Source organism: Myiozetetes cayanensis, unplaced genomic scaffold (assembly GCF_022539395.1).
Source record: "Myiozetetes cayanensis isolate MyiCay16 unplaced genomic scaffold, myiCay2020 scf14, whole genome shotgun sequence".
In the NCBI taxonomy this organism is placed as follows: Eukaryota; Metazoa; Chordata; class Aves; order Passeriformes; family Tyrannidae; genus Myiozetetes; species Myiozetetes cayanensis.
This window is the reverse complement of record NW_026087048.1, coordinates 16,187,022-16,208,595: the sequence shown is the minus strand read 5'-3', so window position 1 is coordinate 16,208,595 and position 21,574 is coordinate 16,187,022. Positions and strand designations below refer to the sequence as shown.

Here is a 21,574-nt window from a genome sequence, read left to right as displayed (position 1 = left end):
TGGTAATACTTGTTGAGATTATCCTTTGTGACTGGCATATCCTCTCACATTAATTTGTCAAGTCATGCCAGAGACATGTCTCGTTGTAATTTCCCTTCCAAACTTTTTCCCTCAAGAAGCAAATTAACAACATTGTTTTCTTCTTTGGGAGAAGTCTGGTTCTTCTTGAAACCAGTCAGAGTTCGTGGAAGAGGCAAGGATCCACTCAAAAGACCTAATGACAGGATTGGGGTCCTAATTTATGACTTTTCATTTTTATATTTCATGCTGCAGAAGCATTTAACCACGTTCTGCACATGCTTTTGCTTTCCAACCAAGAATTATTGTGTCTCTGTCACCTTCCTCACTGTTCTGATGCCAACACTGTAACATGTGTTCTTTGGACTGCAAGTTCTTTGAAACACAAGCTGGATACTCCTTAACTAAGTAATGATGTATTTAGTAAAAACACGAGGTAGGTAGCAGGCAAAATCTGTTGTCAAAGAGACGTATTTTTTCATCTTTCTCCTACATAAGTATCTACTTAATCCTGAAGGTCCTCTTTCTGACTTTTATCCTAAGTGTAACTTCTTATATTGTCTGGGTTTTCCTTTCTTCTTGGGTTGGTGTTGTTGTTACTGGGTTTTTTAACACCTGGCATCTGCCAAAAATCTTTAGTCTGAATTAAAGATGCGTTGCAAGTGCCTTACCTCAGTCACAGTGAATGTATACCCAGAGACATTCCACTGGTTCCACTGGCATCAGTCCATATGTGCACAACTGTAAATGACATGAAAAAAAAATCTGGCCTCAGATATGAAAAAGGCTATTTATGCACTCTGACAAAGGACAAAAGTCTTATAACTTTGGGTCTACACAGAAATGAGACACAAATATGTTAGTGAAAAGCCCCAAGTTTTCTAAATGTAGATGAGCACAGATTAAGAAAGCAGTAATTAATTTCCTTTGACCTCAAGCTGAAATTCCTTTCTAAAGCTGTCATAAAGAGAAAGAGGCCAGAGAGAAGAAGTGAAACTGTGTAACAATGCAATTAAACCCTTGTAATGAGGTCAGCCATTGGACTTGTTGCAACTGATATCATTATAGCAATGAGGAGGCATTATACGATGGCCTGATTTTTTACAGGATTCATTTTTTTCTTTAACTCTTTAACAGTCAGATATGTGTTCTATAGCATTATAAAATAATTGTTGTTAATGACCAGAAGAACAGGCACAAGCTCTATTGTCTTACTAACACTGTTTCCTAAGTTCTGGTTATGGATGCACCAGAAAACTCCATGGCAGTGGAACACAGGACAACTTCGAGAGAGACAACCTTCCACTCAGACTCTGTGTCATATTTGCTGCTGGAGCTTCTTCCCAGAAAGCAACTCAACTCCCTTCAACAATGGGAGAGAGTAACTTCTGGCAATCTGCTGACAACTGGTGACAGGTAATACTTGACTCATGTGGGAGCTGTGGTGCTCAAGGAAAACATGAGCAGACCTGTAGGACTAACCTGAATCAGAAAGAATCCCAAGTAGTCTCGATCTCGCTTGAAAGTTGTTTATTCATTGTGGCTGCTGGGAAAAGAATTTGCTCCACTGGAAGATTATTCATTGGTTTCATGTGTTCTGCAAAGGTATGTTTTGATTGGTTAGTCATTAAAAAGAAATAGAAACTTGGGAAACTCCGATTTGGGCACAGATTTGAGATTTAGATAGGGCATATTTTACATAATGCTCTCGTTAAATAAATAATCACGTTTTCAAGTGGAAATCTAAGCTTAAGATATTGTCCCTTTTTGAAGGGAGTGCCCTCAGTATTGGGCATGCACATGACAACCACCTCATTATTATCTCTCTGACTCATTTGGATCCCCTACAACTCACAGTACCCATGTCCTCTGCAAGTATTCACAGATCAGTAAATAAGAATAATATTAATCATAATATTAATAATAATAATAAACAAGAAGTTGTGGTTCTTCCTTCAGTCTGTTCATATGAGTGAATCCTTACTAGTATTTTTAAGATAGGGTTTGGATATCTAGATTTAAAAAATGCTTCAGGATTATGAATCCAAAGTGGTCACAGGCATTTCCATCTTCTCGAGGGAAATACCTGCAGGATAAGGAGAGAAAAAGTTAATGAAGAAAAATGACAGCTTTTTGGATCTTAAATATTCATACCCCATTTATTCTTTTAAAACAACCAGAGTAAACCTGAAAGGAAGAAACTGGGGCACTTATAATGCCACAGAGAGGAGATGACTGCTTGATGAAAAGTCTGTTCATGGACTTCAATAAGGCAAGGAGATTTTGGACTTGAGTTGTCTCTTTCTTGAGGTCTCAGTTCTTCTGGTTGTCTGTCAATACATATATGAAGGCATAACAAAGAAATTCAAACCGATACCAAGTATTTCTAACTCTTCCCTCCACATTCCTCAAATTGTGCTGCTTAAACCAGCTTGAAAAAAAAAATTTCAAGTACCTTTACCTTTCCTGAACAAGTTCACCGTCCCCTGTGTGCATATTATACTTTTAAAAGAACTATTAGAAGATGGATTGCTAGATGGAAATACAGAAAAGGCACCATTTTCTTGCACTCAGAGGACTGAGGCAACAGTTCAGACCCCTGTGCTTTTACTGGTGCACTGAGTCATCACATGCCTCAGTTTCCCCTCACTGAGTATAATACTGACCTCTTCAAAGAGCTGTAAGCTTTCTGTGAACTTCTGTATTAAGTGTGAAGCCACAGCATTATTAAAGATATTTTATACAGAGGCAGCTGAGTGAAGTCCTATAAATTGTCATTTCTCTCCAAATGGAGCACAATATAACATTTCCTCCAGAAATACATTTATTATTTAACACTTTTCTGTAAAAGGTTTCTTTTACATTGCAAATGCTCAGAGTTCTTTCATAGGTCTTAGACTATTGACCCTTTACCTTAAAACATGCTATTAATGCTTAACGCTGTTATTAGTATTCAGGGAAGTAATGATTGGTACTAAAATGGAAATGTGCGGTAAAAACACCTTCTATTTTGTAAAATAATTATGTAGCCTAATAATTATTTCATACGATTCTTTTTGATTGATAGGGAAAGGGCACCAAGAAGTTTGGAATCATGATTCTTTAAGGTCTACATTCAAATAGCAGCCACCAACACCATTGTTTCCGACAGCTACATTTTCTAAGAACGGCAACAGGATGATCCCTGGTTCTGTTTGGATGAGGGTTACATCAGATAAAGGATACTTAATTAGCTTTTTTTTTTGTTTGAATGGCAAGGAATTATAATTCTATAAAGGGCAGCTCAGCGTTCTTGCAATTTCCAACTAAGTCATTGGTACCCTGGAGGTCAAATATAGTTCAAGTCTGCAGTGAAGTGAGACTACCTCCTTCCACTCTGCTGTCATCCCACCTGACCCTAACCTGGTAAAAGCATCCCTAGTGATGCCAAAGAGGCCTTTCCATTCTCTGTGTACCAGCTACACTGGTCTTTCACATTTGAGGCTGCCAGATAAATGTCAAACCGCAATGTTCTTGTGATGTTTAATGGGAACCAGGCTGAGAGTGCTTGAACTTGTTTCACTTTGGAGAAGTTTTTGTCACTTTGGCTTAGATGGAAAAACAAGTTTTAGATCAATAATGTCAATAAATGAAGTGCTGGGCTTTCTTAGCTGGTTTGCTGCTTGATAAAAAAAAATGGAAAACCTACCTAGCTTCATGTGTCTGTGTGTAGTACAGAAATAGCTGCAAGATTATTGTTCCATGTTTTACAAAGGTGGCTAGTTCTAGCTCCATTCTTTGAGTGCATAATATTAGCAACTTTTATAGTTGTTTTCCTCACAGATTTTCAGATTCAGACAGCAATAGCTGGCTGTCTATCTGCATGTATAACTATTTTAAACCAATTTTCTGGGCCTGTTTTGTTGCCAATTTCTTCTTCAAACACTGTATTAAAACTGAAAATAATAAATTCAAGCCAGGTTTACTACTAATGATACTACAGCTATGGATTGGAAAAGAAAGAAAAATTACAGGTGTAAATAGGTAGTATACATGTACACAGATGAATTAATTGTTTGTAAATAACTTTAAACCAATGTTAACATGAATTTGTAAGTTCTCAGAAGTCTTTCCTACCATAATGCTGCTGAAGACTAAGTCTGCTGAGCTCTCTGTCTCTCTACCTTTACCAGCACAGACTCCTAAGCAGGAGCCAACATCCAGCATCCATAAGATTCCCCCTCATCACTCAGTTAACCTGGGAGCTGTTCAGATATTAAAGTGATAACTGCCACAATAAAACTTCAAGGCCTATTTAAGAGTTGTGGAGAGGAAGAAAGGAAGCATTCCTGCCAATTCCACCGCAGCTGCTCAGCCATGAATGCTCTGGGTGGAGCACAACTACTCTCCTGGATCCCTGTTTCAGTTCCTACATGACTACCAAAAGGCATCAGCAGTGCCAATAAAAGCAGTAAAATACCAGCAGGATCAGCAGTAGGAGCAACAGCTGGCCAGATACAAGAAAGGAAATAAAACATACCATCTGAGGGTAATCAAGGGATTAGTTATGATTCATGAGTCACAACTCCTTTCTGGACAGGCTCCTGCTTTGATCTAGCTACATATGGCCCCTTGCTCTGGTTCCCTGCTCGAAACAGCAAGAAGAGAAACACAGGAAGTAAGTGGTAAATGGAAGCAGTAAGTGTGAGATATTCAGAGCTATTTATAAATTAACTACTTTGGGACAATTAGCTGGGTTTGAAATTACATGTTTTACTACATAATTAAAATTCAGGTAAGTATTTACTTTTGTAGAAGAGGTTACAAAATTAATAAAGAATGTCAGTCACCTACCTAAGACATTACCAGCAACTACTGAGAGAGAACAGAATCAGGGATAAAGAAAGTTTCAAATGGTTCATGAATATTTTGTTACGTTTCTCTGAATAGTGCTGCAGGAAGCAATGAAAAATTGAAAGTATTGCCTTATTTCAAATTTGAATTTTTCTGTTTTAACTTCTAATAGGTCTAATCAGCTCAGGTTTTAAGCTACAGGAAAACCTTTCTGTCAGCTGTTAGAAATGTCTTGCAGACCAGGAGTGAACAAGCTTCTAGGCTTCCAACAGGCAAATTAAGTAAACTCTCCAAGTTTCCCAACAGGAAATGTATTTTCAATATCTCAAATAATTCCTGTCTCTCTCCTCAGAATCCTCCTAAATGTTTTCATTGTGCTTTGGTTTTCAAGTAACTTAACTCTTTTACAGCGTTCCCTTTCTTTTACATCCCAGAACCTCACTTACCATCCTGCACTAATTCTTCTGTTCAATTACACCTACCATGAATATCAGTCTTTTCTCCTAGTTCTCCTTTCTCCGAGCTTATAAATGTAATTTACATTCCTGTTCCTAGATACACGAATCCGTATTTACATTTAGCTGCAACAATACAATGTAATCTCTATAAAACTACATAACTAACCCATTCTCATTGTTATTTACAAAGTAGCATCTGTAAATTCTATTTGGAGGTTTATCTTTTCTCCAAAATATTAACTTTTGGCTACATGCTGATCTACGTCTAATCATATTAAAAATACCCTAATGAAGGTTGATTTCTCATTTAGAAGCAGATTTTTAGATCAACGAAAAAAGTTTAAATCTGTTCGGTAGGGACCACATTGATTTTTGTATGACACTAATTTTTGTAAGGAAGCCATGCAACATCGAATCAGTCTCAAAAATTTTATTCTTTCAGAGCAATTAACTTTTACCTGTTAGACGTGATATAAATTCTAAAATGCTTAATGACATCATAAGTCAGCCCTGATAGTGTTACAATTTCAGTTGGACCTGAAACCGGTTCACAAATATGCTGGAGTCTTTTCAGTTCTATCACACACATTACAACTCCTCCTCCAGATTATACAATGATGCAAACGTACATTTCAATAATAACAGTATAGATGTGGCTTCACATATTCCAAGTATATAGAGAGCCTATATATAGAGGGCCTATATTTAGCCTCTACTTCCATCACCCTGTGAATGTAATGCCAGAGGGAATAATTAAGGGGCAAGACTGGTTGACCTAGACATTGGTTGACCCGCCCGACAGGCTTTCAGTCTGAATTCTCTGGTCTGCTAAAGAAGAAAGCCTCACAAAGTGTCTTTAAAGCAGCCATGGAAGACAAGAAGACGGTTCCCTAGTGACTCTGTGATGATGTAAGTCTGTCAGAGATGGCTCAGCTATTTACCATCACAAGGCATTTCCTGCCCCCAGCATAAGAGGACAGTCATAAAGTCATATATGGACGGCAGAGTGGGATCTGAACGTGGTGAACCTCACTACCTTAGATCCTTTGTTAGCAAAAGGAGATTTCCCCCATTGTAACCAGAACCACGTGAAGCTGAATCTTCAGACCCCTGTGGTTTCCCACTTTGTTCTGTGGCTTGACTTACAAGGAAAATGTGGCTTGATGGTCATCATATCCAAACAATAAATCCATCACAAGCAACAATCTGTCAGACTTTTATGAAATCTAACTTACATATCAATGACCTGTTTTCAAAATGGTTACCTGCCACAAGCCACTCCAGACAAGGAGACTGCCATCAGTGAAATCTGTTTGGTCTCTCAAGTTAATTTGTCCCTGAGTCCCTATGCTGAAGCTGTGCCAAAAATATCTCCCAGAGGTGGCACTGGGGTTTGTCCATAAGGCTTGCATGGATACGACTTGTTTCACACTACTGCTACTACAGACAAGGCATCAGATACTAAAAACTTCAGTTCACTGATTGATACAGTCTGATTGGAATCTCCAAATCTACTGCAGAGATGAAAGCCCCTGTGTCAATTCATTAGTCACCTTTGCTTCATCATTAGGAAATGTAGAACAGTAAGTTTGCAGGAAAGATATTCATTACTAGACCCCAGCTGGAGCCTTTCAAGATCAGGGATTAAAAAGCACACAAACCACTGTTTCCAATTAGGTACAAATGTCTTTCTCTCATCTGTTCCTCAGCAGTCATAGGACTTGCTCTGGATGTGGCTAAAATGGTACATTCTGGCCAACTACTTGACAACATTTATGACTGGATAACTAATAGATTCAGCTTATTAATTTCTGCCATGAGTTAACCCCAGCTCTGTCCCCAAAAAAGGCTTCTACAATAGCCCTTCTCCAGAGCCATGCCATACCCTTTACAGGGTAATCTTTTCCTGCACTCCCTAGCAATTCCCAGCTCAGGGACTGAATGTAGGATATGGAGCAGAAGACAGTGAGATCTGAAAAAAAAACCCAAATGCCAGAACCTCCACAAACCCAGTGCCTTGTAGTGAAAATCCAGGTTTCCAAGCTTTCCAGTGAGCAGACAATCTCCAAATGACATGCACGACAACACATCAAATTTCAGACATGAATAGTACGAGATCTTTTTCCCCTTCTCACCACGTTTTTTATGATTCCTCTTATTGTATCCTAAGTGTTTGGAAGATTTCTCCCTGTTGGCATGTGACTTATATAGTCCAGCTTCCTTCAGAGAAGGCTACCATATTTCAGAGGAACAGTTTTTAAGGCTGCTTAAAAGCTTTTCCTAAGGAAACTATGTGCCAAATTCTGCCTTATGACTAAAGCTGAATTCCAGTGGATACTCACTCATGATTCCTGTAGAGTCAATGAGACTTCTGCAACTGCTCATCAAGTTTCAGTCCCTTGTACATGGCAATTTTTTTTCCAGTAGATATTTTTAAAGCCTGTTTTCAAATAAAGGATGAGGTCCAAAAGGAAATGTTAATGCTTTTCTTTCTCAAATGTCTGATCAGACTGGCTGGGAAGAAGGAACTGGTGTACAATTTTGTTCCTGTTAATTTTGTTAATAGTCTTGCGCTGCAACTTGTCTAGAAGCTTTGTGACTAGTGCTGGTCTTTTCTCCTTTTTTCCCACTGATATGCTCTTGCCAAGGATATCATTATGACATTCTGTAGTAACAAGCATTCTTCTGTTCAAATTTATATCAATTAGTTTGGGACAGTAATTCAATCGGACGGCCCACTGGATTTTGAAAGACTCGCAACGATGTCAAAGTGGCGACCTTTTTCCTCCACTCTCAGCCAAAAGCCATTTTTTAACAAGGAGCTCTTGAAAAGAAATGCCACTTTGATAATTAGTTATTGATCACGGACAATGCGGCGACGAATACCATCGGATTAGCCAGACGCCAGTGGGTCGCGACACGAGGGTTTCCTTATCGCAATAATCTATGAAAAGAAATATAGAATAAAGGTCATTAAGGCTTCTGTTTTGGGAACATAACCCAGATAACTTAACTTCCTTATTAAAAATAAAAATACCAAAAGCGTTCTGGACGCACTTAGTTTTGTAATTAACCTGTTAAAAAAACTTCCGGCTACACAAAATTTGTGAAGTTACACTCTTTACGCAACTACTTTTAAAATTATTTTGATAAATTAACCTCGCTGTGGTCAGCAGTGTTGCCTCACTAAAATACCATTATCTTTCCTGCCCTAAAATGTCCATTAGAAACTATTTTGGATCTGTGCATAAAAACACCATAACAATTACAGACTTAAAAAATAATGGACTTTTCTTTCATCTAATTTAGAAAGCATTTCAAGGCCTGCCTGAAATTGCTTCATGTAAGTTATTTAATGGAGAAAAAATGGCAAAGAACAATTTTATGGCACTTAAAAGAGCTAAAAGGAGGATGGGATCCATTAGTTTTAGGGTTTCTTTCCAGAATATTAATGAAACATAGCTCTTTTGAAATGTGCAAGAATATACAACTACCTGTGCTATAATTTTGACGGACTTGAGAGATTTTTAGGTTAGTACTAGAGTAATACAACTATTTTTGAGGTATGTAGGATAATGTTAGAGTCCCACTATAAGTGAACTCATAACACCATAGATAATACCCATAAATGGCTGAACTACCTAGTACTTTACATTAATAGATATATTACTCACAGATCATTATATCAAATTCAGTACAGGGCTTTATTTCTTCATAGACTTGCCTAGAATAGTTATAATTTCAGTATGACAATGAGATAGAGAAAAAACATTATGGTCAGAGATAAAAAGTCCAGAATGATTGACTGAAATAATGTCACATAGGATGTCAGAAGTCTGCAAGTCTAAAAATCAAACTCAGATTACTTTGTTTCTAATCATATAAAATTATTTTCTTATGAACTGATGACTAATGGCACTTAAAACAGTGTTAATAGTTTAACGCTAGTCAACACTAACCAAATTAAATTGATATTATATTCACTTCCCATTTCATAATTCCTGTCTTTTTCAGCACACAACCTTACAAAATGGACACCAAGACAAGAACAACCTCTCAAACCTGAAAGTTTTTTCATATAGATTTGAATTCATAGTGATGGGGAAGCACAACATAGCCATTTCATGGGTAATAAGCATTCATTCTTTCCAGGGAAAAAGAAACTCTCATTATTAGACTGATGAACCTACCATGAACACATTATTAATTATTTCTTGTATTCAATATTATTTTGCGAAGTTCATTATTAATTCAGTGTCATTTTACTGTTGTTATTAAATTACTATTATTTTAATTTATGACAAATTAGTTTTCTCAGAGCTTCCAGAGATTCATTTTTATACCACAGTGTGTACAAAAACATTCTAAAAATGTGTGGAAGCCAACAATTAGAAGAGTTGCTCATTAGCTTCGTAAAGGTAATATGTTCTGAGTTCTGTGATCTGAAGGTTATTTAATTTTATTGCTTTGACTGCATGAAATAGTCTTAAGGAGCAAGCAGCAATTTCATTGAAGGAGGGTACTGTGTGCCCACAACAAAGGTAACATGATACAAAAGTCAGAATTATCCTGGTGGATAATTCTGCAAGGGGGATGTTTTATGATCCTTTTCTGATGTTATCTTGTCATGGGGACTTCGGCAACATAATTCACCTTTAGATGACTTGTTTTTCTGCCTATTGTGAACTGCTATTTTATGGTTCAGATTAAGAGCATTTAAAGAATAATTATAACACTGTCCTGAGCTACTAAGATAGAAACCTGAAGTACTCCAGCTGGCAGCATGCAGATGCTTTCTGCTCTTCCCAGTTTTCCCTTTGTAAGCAGGAAAGACCTGTTATCACCACTTTCAGGTAACAAGTAGCACCCCTTTTTCAACATACAGATGAACACATTAGTACCTCTTACTTAACCACTATAACTTATGCCTGAAAGTGTTCACTGCACTGTAAAAAGGATCCAAAGATCCAAGATGCACATGAAGAATCTCCTGCAAGCACAGGACAAAGGACAAACTATTCCACTGCAGTCATACCTATCCAGGTACAATGCAGTTTTTATCTGCTTTTTAGTATCTGGACCCTGAGTATGTCAGACATCTCCCTTCCCTGACATGCAGACAGGCCATTCAGTGACAGTGGGGCTGGCCATTTCCATGAGGAAAGATCCCAAATGCTGTGGGACATCTGTCCTTCCTCACCACTGGACACAAGTCTTCTGAAAAGAATAGTATTATTAATATAGGTATGATCATCATTAAAACAACGGATAAGATACATCTCTCTAGCTGAGCTCACACCTTGCAATCTCAGCTCAGTGCATCACAAGGCAATGGAAAGAATCCTGTCTGCCAGACGGGTTATTTGTGTAGATACCATGGTGATGGGCGTGTGATAAGATACGGATTATTTTTACAACAAGGCAATAATTCTTACTTACCTATTTCCCTTGGGGTGCTCTGAGGACTAATCAGTTAATGTTTGCTCAAATCTGTAAAAGGCCATATAAGTAGTAAGTATTATTATTATTACCTTATTATGATATTGACTTTACCACATCGAACTGCAGTACTTTCATCTACTTAGGTATAATATTACCATGGAGTGTTTATATTCCCATAATGTAAATGTTTCCTTTCAAAGGTGAGTTGAACAGCTTATTGTTACATGTGACCCACAGTATAATTTATTTACATGAGCCAGGAGACTCTAGAAATATATTCCAGGGACCTTTCCAGTTAGACTTAACGCTTTTACATTCTCAGTTTGTCCTGAGCAGTGTTTGTTGACATGCATTTCCGAAAACCTGTTTGGCCAATCCATACAGCCCTCTAGGGCCCTGTGTTTTGCTGCACCAGTAGGCATGCTGTCATTACTTTGGCACCGAAACACAGCTGACTGTAAAAGCTGGGCTGCTATTCCACTGCTGAATTCACCTGATTTGGGAACTCATAGCCTTGTCCTGAGAGCAAAGGCTGGACAATTGCATGAAGTCAAACCTGCAGTCCTCATCAGCACTTAAGCCAAGAGCCAACCTGCCCCCACTCCCTCCCAAAAAAAAACCACAAAGCCACCTGATCTGTCAAGTTTGCTGTTAGTACCCGTATTCCAGGCTGACAGATATTTACTCGCTCTCCCCCCAAGCCCTTACATCTGGATCAATGGGGACAGGCTTTCCACCCCTCAGAAGATTCACTTACATTAAGTGGCGAGGTGGAAGCAGTGAATGAACAATAGACGGCTGTCAGGCTCGACAGCAGGGCATGGATGTATGAGCGTGGAGCTGACAGCAAGGGCCTCAGAGGGTAAACTGCTTTGCTGGAACTAATTAAACAGATGAAATTATTACATGAATATGCAGATGTTGTTTACATTTTACCATATGGTATTATTTCAGGTAATAACTCGCAGGAGGATCCCTTCCTCTCATCAAGAGGAAATGAGTTGAAAAGGAGGCTCCACGTGTCACCTTTCAGTTGCTAGGCAGACATTGATATGGCAGGCTTCTCTCTGAGTCGTGGGGAAACTCTTCTGCTTGTAGCTGTATGACACCAGAGAGGATTTGCATTCCTCCTACTATGCAGTGTTGGAGGAGATTATCTTTTATTAAGCGTAAATGTTAGGGTTGCAAAATTTTTACTGTGGCGCACAGAAGACGCGCACTTCTCCAAATGTTGATTCCCAACGTGTGCTTTACAGCTGAGATGCTGCCAATCCATAGTCCATAGCAAGAACTGACAGTTCTGTCCAAATACATAGAGGCTGGAAGGATGTTTCTGCACAGGCTGACATGTGGCTGTGCTGGTTAGCATTTACTGCCTTGCTAACCTGAAGAGTGAATACAGAGGAGTTCCTGTTCAATGTTTCCATTCATCACACTGAAAAGGTTGTTTTCTAGAATTACAGAGGCACAGAGCTACCAACAGTACAAAACATTATTAGTTATATGATTTAAGGTGGGTAGTCAGGTAGAATCTGACACAACAAAACTGCTGTACAGCCTAGGCAAAGATACAAGCAACACTGAAAACCTTTTTATAAAGTGTTAACTATGGAAACAGGACAGTGAGGGACCACAGCCAACAAGATGGCTGGTTTGGGAGCTACTTGTTACTAGATAAATTCAGGAAGGGTAACTGCACAAATGTAGCCACTCTCTACAACCAGTCTCTGATGAAAAACTGTCACAAATATTGAACAAATAAATACAGCTGCCTGTCAGACAAGTCTAATAATCCTACTGCCTAACTGATCACTTTGCAGCAATGTCTACTGCTTAAGGACAAACATGCAACTGTCCTGTCCTTTTACTGCTATTCAAAACTCCCATCCTCATACAATTCAATATTAATGTAAGTGATAGCTCTTTCGGGCTGATTCAGCATCTCATTTCTACAATGACCATTTTTATACTCTCCAAGGGATCAATGGCACCACCTTTTTCATCATATGTGCAAAATATCTTTCTATTACTCTCTTTATTGCTTCATCTAAATGTTCCTAGCTGATATGTGGGCTGACCATATTGATCTTTCCCCAAAGACTCAAGTACCAGATATGTTTCTGGAGCTCATTGATAGGGGATAATGCCAAGTTACATCACCACTGCACTGACAGATTGGTTGCACATTGCCACTGATGCATTTGGCTTTCAAATATCTTTCTTAGGTACATCATTTTAATAGATCATTGGGGTCACTGGTGACCTATATCATTGAAGATGGAAAGACATGATGTCAGCGGTGCAAAATGTGGTTTTGATCAAGTTATCATACTTCATTTTTGAAATAATAAAAATGTTTTTCTCTTCACCACTATTTCCCCTGTAAAAAGTCCAGCTGAATAGCCAGTATAACTGCCTCTGGCCATTCTAAGTTTATGAACAAGAAAAAAAAAAAAAACATGACTGAGAGACACCTTTATACAGAGCCAGTGCTCCAAGTTCAGAAAGGATTTCTTTGACTTAGTCTTCTGACATAAACATTTAGCAGCGTAACATATAAATCAAAACAAACCAGAACAGTTCACTTTATATACATTCCCTTTGGAGAGGAGGTGAGAAAACAAACACAGAACAGATGTTAGTCATGCTTAATGTACTACTGGAGGGTACTTGGATACTAAGGTGATGAATATGGTAAAAGAAATGAGTATTCTCTTCTGCAACTGCTGTTCCTAACTGACAAAAAAGCAATGAGAAGTGCTTCATTCATTCATTCATCTGCTCATCAATGCACCACCTAACAACCAAACACTGAAGAAAAACACTGGATTTTCCTCAGGAAACTGTCACACACAGCAAACGCTGTTACTAATTACTGACTGATATCCACCTTTCCATCCTATTTGGTATTGTTGAAAGTTGGCTTTGATCATTCAAAAACCCACATTCCTTTTCAATAAATTAAATCACAGCAATTAGGAGAAGTTCCTGAAAATTTCTACAGCTTATTTTGTCAAAGTCTTTGTCTTTCTTGTTTTATTCATAGCATCACATATTATACTACAGAAAGAAATTTTATTTTGGAAAACTATTAATTTGTCACTAGAAGTGAGTCCTCTGGGTTGCAGGGCAAGCCACAGGTTTTGTTGGGCGAACAGGGGGTCCATTTATCTCATCCCTGCCCAAGACCTGCCACTGCACATTTCTGTCTAACCACAACCACGTCTTTCCTGCTACAAAGACGCCGGGTTGTGGTGCAGTTCTGATCTCTCCTTATGAAGTTTGATGTCTGCCCACAACGTACACTGGTCCTACTGAAAAAAGAGCCTGGGGGAAAAGGCAATAGCATGGAAATAAAGTCAAGAACTTCAGTATCAGGATAAGAGAAGACCTTGCTGTGAGTGATCAGAGGTGTGGACAAGGGAACAAATGAAACAAGAAGTGCTACGAGAGGAGCTGAGAACGTCCTGTTGTTGGCATTCCAGGAGGTGGAGAGCAACTGCACACAGATCACTGAGCAGGCACTGCCTAAGGCTGTTACTGCTGAGCAGAAATCATGACACAGCCATTATTAATAACAGTATAATGGTGCTCAGAGGTCTTTCAGTGGTGTTAGAAGCAGCAAATGAGACACCAGATGAGGCCTGGAGAATAAGGTCCTGCCTTATGCCTTTCCACCTTTCCCCATTTACCTCCATCAGACAGCCTTTCTACAAGTCTGTATTACTTCAAAGCCCTATCTGTTGTATCATCTGAACACAGACTATGTAAGTAATGTGTAAATGCAAGAAAATAAGTATATATACATATATATAATATCTCTTCCCTCTCCTTTCTTTTTCCCTTTTATTTCTTTTCTTCTCCTTCTATTTACTACAGCAGCAAATCACTATTACTCATTCATTGGAATTCTTTTTCCTGCTCACTAATGTGTCTAAAATACCCCATCTCAGTCTTCTGGCTGTCACGCTGTCCCTTTAGTATTACTGTACTTCTCTCCCCAGCTCATTGTCTGGGTGTTGTGAACTCACATGGACACAACTGTGCTCTCTGTATGTTTGGAAAACATCCAGCACGTTAGTGTTACTGAAAAAAATTAGAAATCAGGTAAACTTTGTTTTCATTTCTTCTTATTCATCTTTTGTTCTCCTTCCAAGAAACCAACTCCACTTGGCAGGCACTACCTCCGTAAGATAACTTTCTAACACTGTAAGACATACAATTAAAAGCAGCATGCTCATCAAACACATGTGATTTATCATGCAGACTGAGCTAAACTATGGCTTCTTACCTTCCCTAGAAAGTCCCAGTGAGCGAAGGGCAGCAGAACATCCATTTGGTTTCCTCATATCAGATTCTGTTTCAGAGTTTCATACTTTAGTACTTCACCACCTGGGGTTTAAACTTTGTCTAGTGCATGCAAAATGAAGTAAAGCACGCCATAGCAAAGACAGATTTGACCTGGAGTCTCCTGGATGAAGGCCCAAACCTAAGAGATGAAACAATTCACAAAACTTTGCATTCAAAGTAAGGCAATATAAAGGAATTGATGTGCATTCCTGACACAGAAAAGCCACAGTTGTGTAACATTTCTGTTGTCCAAACTTCAGGATGGTCTGAAGAAACTAATGCCAGATACAGAGCTGTGTTGCTTTCCATTACAGTATTCCACTTTACCAGAAGCGAGATATCAACTAGAAGTTTGTCTTGTGTAGGTTTTTTTCATATTATGTTAGTATGTTGCTGTCTACAGGGGAAGACAGATACCCTGAGTTTTATGCACTATGTAGAATTGGGTTTGGGTTGTACTAATTTCACAAAGTAGAAACAGAAATCTGCAAAACATTCCCATTGCCTTAAATACCATTCCCAAAATGCCAAGTCTTTTCAGAGTTACATTTTGTCTTTCCATCAAACGAAAGCATCTCAGATTCCTAGAAACCAGCAAAGAGATATTTTTTACACTGTGTGGGTTTCAGATACAAAGGAAGAAATAGTCAAGAAATTGCAGATAAATACAAGAAGAAAATAATGTAAAAGTATTTGGTTTAGAGAGGTTTGAGGACCAGCCTCTGTTTGAAAGCCCATAAATTATGGCTCTTAGTATTTCACAATGCCCATCCAGCAAAGAATTCAGGCGCACACCACCCTGCTGAAGTTCACCAAGGAGCCTACATAGTCTACACAGCTCAGAGCAAGACCAAAGGTCCTGCTTTTTAGGGTTCAGTCTCAAAAGGAGCTAGGAGCCAGACATCTGGGAAACTGAGTCAGGGTTATAGGCACCACCTGCTCATCTGCTCACTGACACAGCTCTGTGAAAACTGCTTCTCAGGGATGCACCAGCGATACAGAGTCAGAGAAATGCCTCATGACTGGTTAATGCTTTATGTTTCCAAACAAAATGAGTTAACAGTTGTGCCCTACATTTCCTTCTGGGGTAGAATATTGTTGAAAGGTGAAGTAAACATGTAGGAAGGGAAGAAATCAGCTCGTGGTATCAAATGAAACTCTATTTGCAGTGGTTACCAAGAACTCTCTACTGAGAAGACAATCCATAAACAATTGTATATTGACTCTGATAAATTTCACTTGATATTTTAGGAATAGTATAGAGGGACTCAAGAACAGCAAACACAGTCCTAAATCTGAACAAGGTAGAAGGGCAGAGTGAAAAGTCTGTCTAGCAGTCATAACCCTATGATATGCTCAAGAGGAGCATACCATGCATCCCATCTATAATTCAGGAAACAGGCCCTAAAATTCTCTTAGTCCCATTCCCAGTATCTCCGTGGTTGATATCAAAAGATTTTTCATCCGAGGTTTAGTTGTCTAGAAAAAAAAATCATGTATATACAAATACTTGATCAATGATTTCCTATGTGCAAATCATTCCTCCCTTCATTTAGCAGATCCTTCTCCCATCAGTGGTGTACACAAGGCTCAGCTTCCCAGACCTGGGGACTTCATAACTCTGGATTTAATGTCCTATTCAATTTACAGATGGTGCCTAACCTCATCTGAGATAAGCATTTAACCAAGGTTAGGTTTTGCACCTATGCATTCTCCATTTTTTCCACTGTACACCTATATAAAGAAAACCAGAACATGAGCTTATAGGGGTTTTAAGACCACAGCATACACATGTGGCATATACTTTAAGACTGAATGACTAGTTCTGCAAACAGACCCAGGCACTCAGCAGCAGCAGAAGTGCTACCAGGAGAGAGCCCAGGTGTCTCACTGACCTGCTCTGGCATTTGGCAAAGCAGAGTTGCTATGTGTTGAATCCTTGTGGCAGATAACTAACTCTCAGTCCCTCTGGGGCTCAAAACAGTGACAAACACAAGCCTTTGGAGATGCCATCACGAACACTTCCAGCTCTGAAATGTGAAGATCTGCAAGGTGTGGATTGGTAGAAAGACTTCACTGCATGAGGGATACGTAGCTGCAAAACTCTTTAAGTATAAACATGTTTCACTGAAACGACCACAGATTTGCTTCTCACTGGATACCACTCTCTGCTCTATGCATGTCTGAATACACCTTTGAAACTACCTGTGTCCTAATTGCATATACATACTGTAACTGTGGGACTGTTGTGTAGGTTGTGAGTCTCTTACACTGATGCCATCCTCCTTACCAGAACTTTTCAAAAAACCTTCCAAAGAAAAGCTATAACTTTTTAATTGAATGAAAGAAGTGGTGGAGATATTGACATCTTCTAAATCTCTGTTAAGCCTCTATTTGAGTACAGTCACATAGACAAAAAAAAAAATACTTTTGGAAGCATATTACATGGTGACTAATGCAAAATATTTCAGCTGTGTCAGCATCCATCCAATTCTAGATTACATTTTGGCATTTCAGACAAAAGACATCCTGGCAAAAATTAAACTAAGGAACGGGTAATATGATTATGACAATTTATATTTGTAGCAGTTGTGAATGGCAGCATCAGTGCTTGCTAATCCTTTGATAAATTCTTGTTACCTTTCAGTTCCCAAACGTATCTATGCAAGTATAAAGCATATTGGAGGCAGATGCTGCAGCAGATGAATGTGCTTGCCAAGTAGTGCTTTGTTTGTTGCTTTTTTTTTTGTCATCTAGGTATTCTTAATTGTCATGTTATATGCACCAAATAGTTCTTACTTCTGGCACACTTCATACACTGCTCTGGGAAATGAACAATACAGCTGGTGTTTTTCTCCCTCCCCACACTCTTCCTCCTATTCTCTTTCCCACATCTTCATATTAGGCCTCATCTTGCAGCCTTTACTCAAATGAGCAATATCATTTACTCCAGTGTCACTAGTTATCTGAGTAAAAGAAGAAAAAGCTTGAATGAATTGCAGAGTCATTCATATTTGAGTCAATTCAACAAAGCTTTTTTGCCCCCCTCCCCTTCTTAACCTTGAAACATCATGATGGAGTACAATAAAACAGAAGAAAAAACGATTTAAAGTTTAAAATTGGGTTTCTTTTACAACAACTCATCTTAACAGAAGCACAGCATCTGCATAGTATTTTTTTACAGGTAGGAGTCAAAAAACAAGCCTGGAAATCTTACCTTTCACTTATTATCTGAATTTGGAGAAACCTGTCAACAAAAATACAACTTGTCAACAAAGTTATATATTTTTGCAGTTTTACACTGTCTCCCATCCCTGAAAAATCAGAATATATTTTACCTGAATATAACAGGAAAGGGCTTCCTGGTGTCTCTGGAATTCACCTGTTCCACTCCATTAATGTCTGCAGGGGTTTTTTTATATGTTTTGGAATTCATTCACTTTTACTGTTGCTATCTTCTGAAATTAAAGAGGGGCAGGTTGGCTGCATAGTGAACATAGAAGAGGGTATCAACCTTGTGCGTTACTTTGCAGCCCGTGTTTTTGGACACGAGTGCACACACGTGTGCGTGCAGGTACGTGCCCGTGAGAGCTGCACGTCTGCAAACGGTATCGCCACACAAAAAGGCTGCAAAGGTCTGGGAGCTCCAAAGAAATATCTTTCCCCTCTAAACTGCTTTATTACTGGCATTCCCTCCCTCTTGGGCATGTGTTCAGCTGAGACTAGGCCAAATTGGCAGTCATTTTCAAAGCGCTTGGCAGCCCCGTGATCCCTGGGAGTTTTCAGCTGACATCTCTCTCCCCACCAGTCTATGCAAGGGTCAGTGGGAGACCTGACTCCCAGGCCCGGGCTTGCTCTGGCTGTGTCATGAGTCAGGACCAATATAAATTAAAACCTTAAAGCCATACTGTGAAGGCATTCTTTACCCCCTGAGGTTTTGGGTTTTTTTCCCTGTGACAGATTGCCTTTCTGCTAGTTTCCTACTATTTTTTTATTCTTGGATAATATAGTAGCAAGTATGTTCCTTTGAGCTGAAGGAAGGGGGAACATCTGGCAAAGAGAGAGTTAAACTTCCACCAAATTTTTAATATTTTTGGTGGATTTGTTGATGCTCAACAAGCAGGAGTGAAATAATAATAATACTAGGGGCTGCTTATCACTTACAAACAATAGTCCAATGACAATGTTCACACTGACGGAAAAAATGGGAGTAGAAATTAATAGTGACAGTCCTGCAGGAAACAAGGGAGAAATTGGATACCAAGTTATAAAATACAGACTAATCCAATAGGCACATGCTGCTGTTATTATATTAATATTGTTAAAAATATCAAAGCACTTTAAAAATGGAATTGTACTGTAGGTAGATAGACAGTATTATTTCCACATTTTTTTAAATAGAAATTTTCACTCCTTGTTTGGCTTGGAGGCATGGATGTAATTTGTTGCGCAAAAACCAGTAGCTGAATGCTGTGAAAAATAAGACTCAGGATTAAAGTCTTCCATCTGAAGGACAGAATCAGGCTACACCGAGAGCTCTCTCTGTTATTAAGAAAACCATCTGAGTCACTGCAGATATGGATTTCACTGATGTTCAAAAGTGGGGTGGGCTGTGTTTATTTAGTTAGTTGGAGAACAGGGAGAGATTGTTTTTCCTCCGTGCAAAAATAAACAGCAAAAAAACCCAACCAAACTCACGCAAATAAAGAAGTAAACGTGAACCTCGACATATCTCACCCGCTGATGAACCTAATCCCACAGCCCAGGCTCAGATAGGTAAAATCCCTCCTAAAAAAAAAAAATATATCACTTCATCACATAGATAAAGTGCATAACATGAGCTGCAGATCCTGGAGGAAATGACCACAGCATCGCCATTCGCGATTCAAGGTGTTACTGCAGCTCTCCTGCTATGCCTGCACAGCACCCAGCACGGCGGGGGCCGATCCCTGGCGCAGGCGTCAGAGCCTGGATGATAATGATGCCTCATAGTAGTGTAATTTCATCTGAAATCAGGGGATTAGGGAATCGATGTGGCTTCAGATAATGCCTCTAGAGGGAAGGGGTTGCCTGGGAGGATGCAAGAAAACCCTACAAGAGGCTTCTCCAGGTGGAGATGGAGGATGGCTGTTGCCTTTGCTTTTCCCCCCATCAGAGGTGCAGAAAGGAGCCTTGAGAAGCAGTGTTGGTACCCGAGGTGGGTGACAGAGGCAGCATAAACAGCAGCTGGAGCATCCCGGGTGGGCACGAGGTTCCTGCTGCCCTGACGAGGCCTAAAAGACCCAGCCAAAACCCAGAGAGCAAATGCTCTGTTGCCTCAAAGCTCGTTCTCTTTTTCAGCTGATTGTGAACAAAAATATCTGTTCTCCCACAGCGACTCCAAGTCAAGCCCACAACCTGCTTTCTTTTGAAGAGGTTCCTCCATGCAAATCAACTCCCTCCCTGTTTTGGATGTGCTTCTTTCCCCTCCCGGTGCTCTGTCAGACAGACCTTCCCTTTCCACCAGACACTGAGACTTGACTTAATAAGCAAGGGGGGTAAAATATCCACTCTGTACACGTAGGGTGTCCTGAGGTACATACAAGCATCACTCTAAGATGTGATAAAGTAATCCAACGCCGGGCCCAGCCTGCCAGTTCAGGCCTAAAGGGATTTGATTCAGTGTCAAAACCTTTGGCTCGGGAGGTCACTCTCTCCTCTTGCTTTTCTTATAACAAAGGCAGAAGGTTGGGGGGGGGGAGGGTTTCCTCCTCTTCTTTTTTTTTTCTTTTTTTTTTTTGTCTTGTGAATTCATCAGCTGCTGTTTGTTGAGCAGCGGGCCTTTATTCCGCCTGCTGAAACATTTTCATTAGATGGAGGCCTCTGAAGTGCGCTGGCGGCTGGGACCGCGCGAGGACAAAATCTTAGGCCTCTCCAGAAGCCGGCTGATTGAAATCAGCACTGTGTCAGGGGCTGTCATATCTCAGAAAAGACATAAAACACACGGAAACATCAATAAGCAACAAGCCTCTGACAGCTCTGAGACATTCCAGATGACAAGAAGAGAAAAGGGGTAAGGTTAGGGCTCATGGGGGATATTTAAAATGCCTAACAGCCAGCCGAAGTGTTGGCAGGCTTCAGGGAGGCCCAGAAAAGACAAGATAAAGTCTATCAGGTTATCACCTGGTTCGAGACGGATCCCTCACAGCAAGGCCACAGGGATGAGACAATGACACGATGGCTTTTTCTTCTTTTTTTTTTTACTATTATTATTATTCTTTTATTATTTATTTTTAAAATGTATCAGAGAAACAGACTGCATTTACACCGAGGTTACCCAGACAACGTTTGTGCTGGAGAAGATTAAAAAAAAAAAAAAAAAAAAGAGGAAAAAAAAAAAGGAGAAGAAATGTAAAAGAGGGAGGACAAAAAGAGAATCCTGTGAGTTAAAGAATTCTGCTTCCAGCTACCATGTACAGAAATCAAAAAGGATT

At 39.4% G+C, this 21,574-nt stretch overlaps 2 long non-coding RNA genes across 3 annotated transcripts in view; both read right to left on the bottom strand.

Moving 5' to 3' along the window:
- The window catches only part of LOC126637078 (uncharacterized), a 36,056-nt gene extending 27,845 nt beyond the window's left edge, over window positions 1–8,211 (bottom strand). The window contains exons 1-3 of one of the 2 annotated variants that reach the window (XR_007628189.1): window positions 7,652–8,211; window positions 1,501–1,615; window positions 690–759 (exon numbers count right to left, since the gene is read on the bottom strand). This is a non-coding gene — a long non-coding RNA (uncharacterized LOC126637078). Of the gene's footprint in view, window positions 1–689; window positions 760–1,500; window positions 2,499–7,651 lie in introns of those variants that run through there. The other variant, XR_007628188.1, reaches the window with a different exon arrangement.
- Window positions 8,212–15,136: 6,925 nt separating this feature from the next.
- Window positions 15,137–21,574, bottom strand: part of LOC126637080 (uncharacterized) — a 72,622-nt gene continuing 66,184 nt past the window's right edge. The window contains exon 3 of the long non-coding RNA XR_007628191.1: window positions 15,137–15,240. This is a non-coding gene — a long non-coding RNA (uncharacterized LOC126637080). The remainder of the gene's footprint in view (window positions 15,241–21,574) is intronic.